Here is a 7,038-nt window from a genome sequence, read left to right on the forward strand (position 1 = left end):
CACCATTGCTGAGGCTTAAGTAGGTAAGCAAAGATGCCTGGAAGCTCAAATTGGGTGGAGCCCACCACAGCTCAAGGAGACCTGCCTGCCTCTGTAGACTCCACCTCTGGGGACAGTGCATAGCTAAACAAAAAGCAGCAGAAACCTCGACAGAAGTAAACAACCCTGTCTGACAGCTTTGAAGAGAGCAGTGGATCTCCCAGCACGGAGGCTGAGATCTGAGAATGGACAGACTGCGTGCTCAAGTGGGTCCCTGACCCCTGAGTAGCCTAACTGGGAGACATCCCCCACTAGGTGCAGACCAACACCTTACACCTCACATGGCAGGGTACACCCCTGAGACGAAGCTTCCAGAGCAAGAATCAGACAACAACATTTGCTGTTCAGCAATATTCTATCCTCTGCAGTCTCTGCTGCTGATACCCAGGCAAACAGGGTCTGGAGTGGACCTCAAGCAAATGCCAACAGACCTAAAGCTGAGGGTCCTGATTGGTAGAAGGAAAACTAATAAACAGAAAGGACACCCACACCAAAAACCCATCAGCATGTCACCATCATCAAAGACCAAAGGCAGATAAAACCACAAAGATGGGGAAAAAGCAGTGCAGAAAAGCTGGAGATTCAAAAAATTGGAGCACATCTCACCCTCCAAAGGAATGCAGCTCATTGCCAGCAACGGAACAAAGCTGGACAGAGAATGACTTTGACGAGTTGAGAGAAGAAAGCTTCAGTCGATCAAGCTTCTCAGAGCTAAAGGAGGAACTATGTAACCAGAACAAAGAAACTAAAAACCTTGAACAAAAGATGTGACTAATGGCAAACTAGAATAACCAATGTAGAGAAGTCCTTAAAAGAACTGATAGAGATGAAAACCATAACACGAGAACTACGTGACAAATGCACAAGCTTCAGTAACCGACTCAATCAACTGGAAGAAAGAGTATCAGTGATTGAAGACCAAATGAATGAAATGAAGCAAGAAGAGAAGTGTAGAGAAAAAAGAGGAAAAAGAAATGAACAAAGCCTCCAAGAAATATGGGATTATGTGAAAAGAACAAATCTACGTCTGATTGGGGTGCCTGAAAGTGACAGGAAAATGGAACCAAGCTGGAAAACACTCTGCATGATATCATCCAGGAAAACTTCACCAACCTACTAAGGAAGGACAACATTCAAATTCAGGAAATACAGAGAATGTCACAAAGATACTCCTCGAGAAGAGCAACTCCAAGACACATAATTGTCAGATTCACCAAAGTTGAAATGAAGGAAAAAATGTTAAGGGCAGCCAGAGAGAAAGGTCGGGTTACCCACAAAGGGAAACACATCAGACTAACAGCAGATCTCTCGGGAGAAACTCTACAAGCCAGAAGAGAGTGGTGGCCAACATTAAACATTCTTAAAGGAAAGAATTTTCAACCCAGAATTTCATATCCAGTAAAACTAAGTTTCATAAGTGAAGGAGAAATAAAATCCTTTACAGACAAGCAAATGCTAAGAGATTTTGTCACCACCAGGCCTGCCCTACAGGAGATCCTGAAGGAAGCACTAAATATGGAAAGGAACAATAGGTACCAGCCATTGCAAAAACATGCCAAAATGTAAAGTCCATCAATGCTAGGAAGAAACTACATCAACTAACAAGCAAAATAACCAGCTAATATCATACTGACAGGACTAAGTTCACACATAACAATATTAACCTTATGTAAATGGACTAAATGGTCCAATTAAAAGACACAGACTGGCAAATTGGATAAAGAGTCAAGACCCATCAGTTTGCCGTATTCAGGAGACCCATCTCACATGCAGAGACACACATAGGCTCAAAATAAAGGGATGGAGGAAGATCTACCAAGCAAATGGAAAACAAAGAAAGGCAGGGGTTACAATCCTAGTCTCTGATAAAACAGATTTAAACCATCAAAGATCAAAAGAGACAAAGAAGGCCATTACATAATGGTAAAAGAATCAATTCATCAGGAAGAGCTAACTAACCTAAATATATATGAACCCAATAAAGGAGCACCCAGATTCATAAAGCATGTCCTTAGAGACTTAAAAAGAGACTTAGACTCCCATACAATAATAATGGGAGACTTTAACACCCAACTGTCAACATTAGACAGATCAATGAGGCAGAAAGTTAACAAGGATATCCAGGAATTGAACTCAACTCTGCACCAAGAGGACCTAACAGACATCTACAGAACTCTCCACCCCAAATCAACAAAATATACATCTTCTCCGCACCACATTGCACTTATTCCAAAATTCAGCACATAGTTGGAAGTAAAGCATTCCCCAGCAAATGTAAAAGAACAGAAATTATAACAAACTGTCTCTCAGACCACAGTGCAATCAAACTAGAACTCAGGACTAAGAAACTCAATCAAAAACGCTCAACTATATGGAAACAGAACAACCTGCTACTGAATGACTACTGGGTACATAAGGAAATGAAGGCAGAAATAAAGATGTTCTTTGAAACAGTGAGAACAAAGATACAACATACCAGAATCTCTGGGACACATTTAAGCAGTGTGTAGAGGGAAATTTATACCACTAAATGCCCACAAGAGAAAGCAGGAAAGATTTAAAATGACACCCTAACATCACAATTAAAAGGACTAGAGAAGCAAGAGCAAACACATTCAAAAGCTAGCAGAAGGCAAGAAATAACTAAGATCAGAGCAGAACTGAAGGAGATAGAGACACAAAAAACCCTCCAAAAAATCAATGAATCCAGGAGTTGGTTTTTTGAAAAGATCAACAAAATTGATAGACTGCTAGTAAGACTAATAAAGAAGAAAAGAGAGAAGAATCGAATAGACGCAATAAAAAATGATAAAGGGGATATCACCACCGAGCTGACAGAAATACAAACTACAGTCAGAGAATACTATAAACACCTCTACGCAAATCACCTAGAAAACCTAGAAGAAATGGATAATTTCCTGGACACTTACACTCTTCCAAGACTAAACCAGGAAAAAGTTGAATCCCTGAATAGACCAATAGCAGGCTCTGAAATTGAGGCAATAATTAATAGCCTACCAACCAAAAAAAGTCCGGGAACAGACGGATTCACAGCCGAATTCTACCAGAGGTACAAGGAGGAACTGGTACCATTCCTTCTGAAACTATTCCAATCAATCGAAAAAAGAGGGAATCCTCCCTAACTCATTTTATGAGGCCAACATCATCCTGATACCAAAGCCTGGCAGAGATACAAAAAAAAAAAGAGAATTTTAGACCAATATCCCTGAGAACATCGATGCAAAAATCCTCAGTAAAATACTGGCAAACCAAATCTAGCAGCACGTCGAAAAGCTTATCCACCATGATCAAGTGGGCTTCATCCCTGGGATGCAAGGCTGGTTCAACATACGCAAATCAATAAACATAATCCATCATATAAACAGAACCAAAGACAAAAAGCAGATGATTATCTCAATAGATGCAGAAAAGGCCTTTGACAAAATTCAACAGCCCTTCATGCTAAAAACTCTCAATTTATTCAGCATTGATGGAACGTACTCAAATAATAAGAGCTATTTATGACAAACCCACAGCCAATATCATACTGAATAGGCAAAAAATGGAAAAAATTCCCTTTGAAAACTGGCACAAGACAGGGATGCCCTCTCTCACCACTCCTATTCAACATAGTCTTGGAAGTTCTGGCTAGGGCAATCAGGCAAGAGAAAGAAACAAAGGGTATCCAGTTGGGAAAAGAAGAAGTCAAATTGTCCCTGTTTGCAGATGACATGATTGTATATTTAGAATACCCCATCGTCTCAGCCCAAAATCTCCTTAAGCTGATAAGCAACTTCAGCAAAGTCTCAGGATACAAAATCAATGTGCCAAAATCACAGCATTCTTATACACCAGTAACAGACAAACAGAGAGCCAAATCATGAATGAACTTCCATTCACAATGCTTCAAAGAGAATAAAATACTAGGAATCCAACTTACAAGGGATGTAAAGGACCTCTTCAAGAGAACTACAAACCACTGCTCAGTGAAATAAAAGAGGACACTAACAAATGGAAGAACATACCATGCTCATGGATAGGAAGAATCAATAATGTGAAAATGGCCATACTGCCAAGGTATTTATAGATTCAATGCCATCCCCAGCAAGCTACCAATGATTTCTTCACAGAACTGGAAAAAAACGGCTTTAAAGTTCATATGGAACCAAAAAGAGCCCGCATTGCCAAGACAATCCTAAGTCAAAAGAACAAAGCTGGAGGCATCACGCTACTGACTTCAAACTATACTACAGGCTACAGTAACCAAAACAGCATGGTACTGGTACCAAAACAGAGATATAGACCAATGGAACAGAACAGAGTCCTCAGATATAATACCACACATCTACAGCCATCTGATCTTTGACAACCTGAGAGGAACAAGAAATGGGGAAAGGATTCCCTATTTAATAATGGTGCTGGGAAAATTGGCTAGCCATAAGTAGAAAGCTGAAACTGGATCCTTTCCTTACTCCTTATACAATAATTAATTCAAGATGGATAAGAGACTTAAATGTTAGACCTAATACCATAAAAACCCTAGAAGAAAACCTAGGTAGTACCATTCAGGACATAGGCATGGGCAAGGACTTCATGTCTAAAACACCAAAAGCAACGGCAACAAAAGCCAAAATTGACAAATGGGATCTAATTAAACTAAAGAGCTTCTGCACAGCAAAAGAAACTACTATCAGAGTGAACAGGCAACCTACAGAATGGGAGAAAATTTTTGCAATCTACTCATCTGACAAAGGGCTAATATCCAGAGCCTATAAAGAACTCAAACAAATTTACAAGAAAAAAACAAACAACCCCATCAAAAAGTGGGCAAAGGATATGAACAGACATATCTCAAAAGAAGACATTCATACAGCCAACAGACACACGAAAAAATGCTCATCATCACTGGCCATCAGAGAGATGCAAATCAAAACCACAATGAGATACCATCTCACACCAGTTAGAATGGCAATCATTCAAAAGTCAGGAAACAACAGGTGCTGGAGAGGATGTGGAGAAATAGGAACACTTTTACACTGTTGGTGGGATTGTAAACTGTTCAACCATTATGGAAAACAGTATGGCGATTCCTCAAGGATCTAGAACTAGATGTACCATATGACCCAGCCATCCCACTACTGGGTATATACCCAAAGGATTATAAATCATGCTGCTATAAAGACACATGCACACGTATGTTTATTGCAGCACTATTCACAATAGCAAAGACTTGGAATCACCCAAATGTCCATCTGTGACAGACTGGATTAAGAAAATGTGGCACATATACCATGGAATATATGCAGCCATAAAAAAGGATAAGTTTGCATCTTTGTAGGGACATGGATGCAGCTGGAAACCATCATTGTTAGCAAACTATCACAAGAACAGAAAACCAAACACCGCATGTTCTCACTCATAGGTGGTAACTGAACAATGAGATCAGGACTCGGGAAGGGGAACATCACACACAGGGCCTATCATGGGGAGAGGGAGAGGGGAGGGATTGCATTGGGAGTTATACCTGACGTAAATGACGAGTTGAGGGTGCTGACGAGTTGATGGGTGCAGCACACCAACATGGCACAAGTATACATATGTAACAAACCTGCACGTTATGCACATGTACCCTAGAATTTAAAGTATAATAAATAAAAAATAAAAAATAAAAGACTGGTGAGAGAGGGCATCCCTGTCTTGTGCCAGTTTTCAAAGGGAATGCTTCAGCTTTGGCCCATTCAGTATGATATTGGCTGTGGGTTTGTCATAAATAGCTCTTATTATATTGAGATACGTTCCATCAATACCTAGTTTATTGAGGGTTTTTAGCATGAAGGGGTGTTGAATTTTATCAAAGGCCTTTTCTGTATCTGTTGAGACAATCATGTGGTTTTTGTCATTGGTTCTGTTTATGTGATGGATTACATTTATTGATTTGCATATGTTGAACCAGTCTTGCATCCCAGGGATGAAGCTGACTTGATCGTGGTGGATAAGATTTTTGATGTGCTGCTGGATTTGGTTTGCCATTATCTTATTGAGGATTTTTGCATTGATGTTCATCAGTTATATTGGCCTAAAATGTTCTTTTTGTTTTGTCTCTGCCAGATTTTGGTATCAGGATGATTCTGGCCTCATAAAATGAGTTTGGGAGGATTTCCTCTTTTTCTATTGTTTCGAATATTTTCAGAAGGAATGGTACCACTCCTCTTTGTACCTCTAGTAGAATTCGGCTCTGAATTAGTCTGGCCCTGGCTTTTTTTCGTTGGTAGGCTCGTAATTATTGCCTCAATTTCAGAACTTGTTATTGGTCTAATCAGGGATTTGATTTTTTCCTTGTTTAGTCTTCGGAGGGGGTATGTTTCCAGGAATGTATCCATTTCTTCTAGATTTTCTAGTTTATTTGCATAGAGGTGTTTATAGTATTATCAGATTTTATTTTGTATTTTTGTGGGCTCAGTGGGGATATCACCTTTATCATTTTTTATTGTGTCTATTTGATTCTTCTCTCCTTTCTCCTTTATCATTCTGACTAGCAGGCTATTTTGCTAATCTTTTTCAAAAAACCAACTCCTGGATTCATCGATTTTTTGAAGGGTTTTTCGTGTCTCTATCTCCTTCAGTTCTGCTCTAATCTTCGATATTTCTTGTCTTCTGCTAACTTTTGAATTTGTTTGTTCTTGCTTCTCTAGTTCTTTAATTGTGATGTTAGGGTGTCGATTTTAGATCTTTACAGCTTTCTCCCATGGGCATTTAGTGCTATAAATTTCGCTCTAAACACTGCTTTAGCTGTGTCCCAGAGATTCTGGTACATTGTGTCTTTGTTCCCATTGGTTTCAAAGAACTTACTTATTTCTGCCTTAATTTTGTTATTTACCCAGTAGTCATTCAGGAGCAGGTTGTTCTGTTTCCATGGAGTTGTGCAGTTTTTAGTGAGTTTCTTAATCCTGAGTTCTAGTTTGATTGCAGTGTTTTCTGAGAGACTGTTTGTTATGATTT

Source organism: Trachypithecus francoisi, unplaced genomic scaffold, assembly GCF_009764315.1.
Source record: "Trachypithecus francoisi isolate TF-2019V2 unplaced genomic scaffold, Tfra_2.0 Lachesis_group6, whole genome shotgun sequence".
Classification (NCBI taxonomy): domain Eukaryota; kingdom Metazoa; phylum Chordata; class Mammalia; order Primates; family Cercopithecidae; genus Trachypithecus; species Trachypithecus francoisi.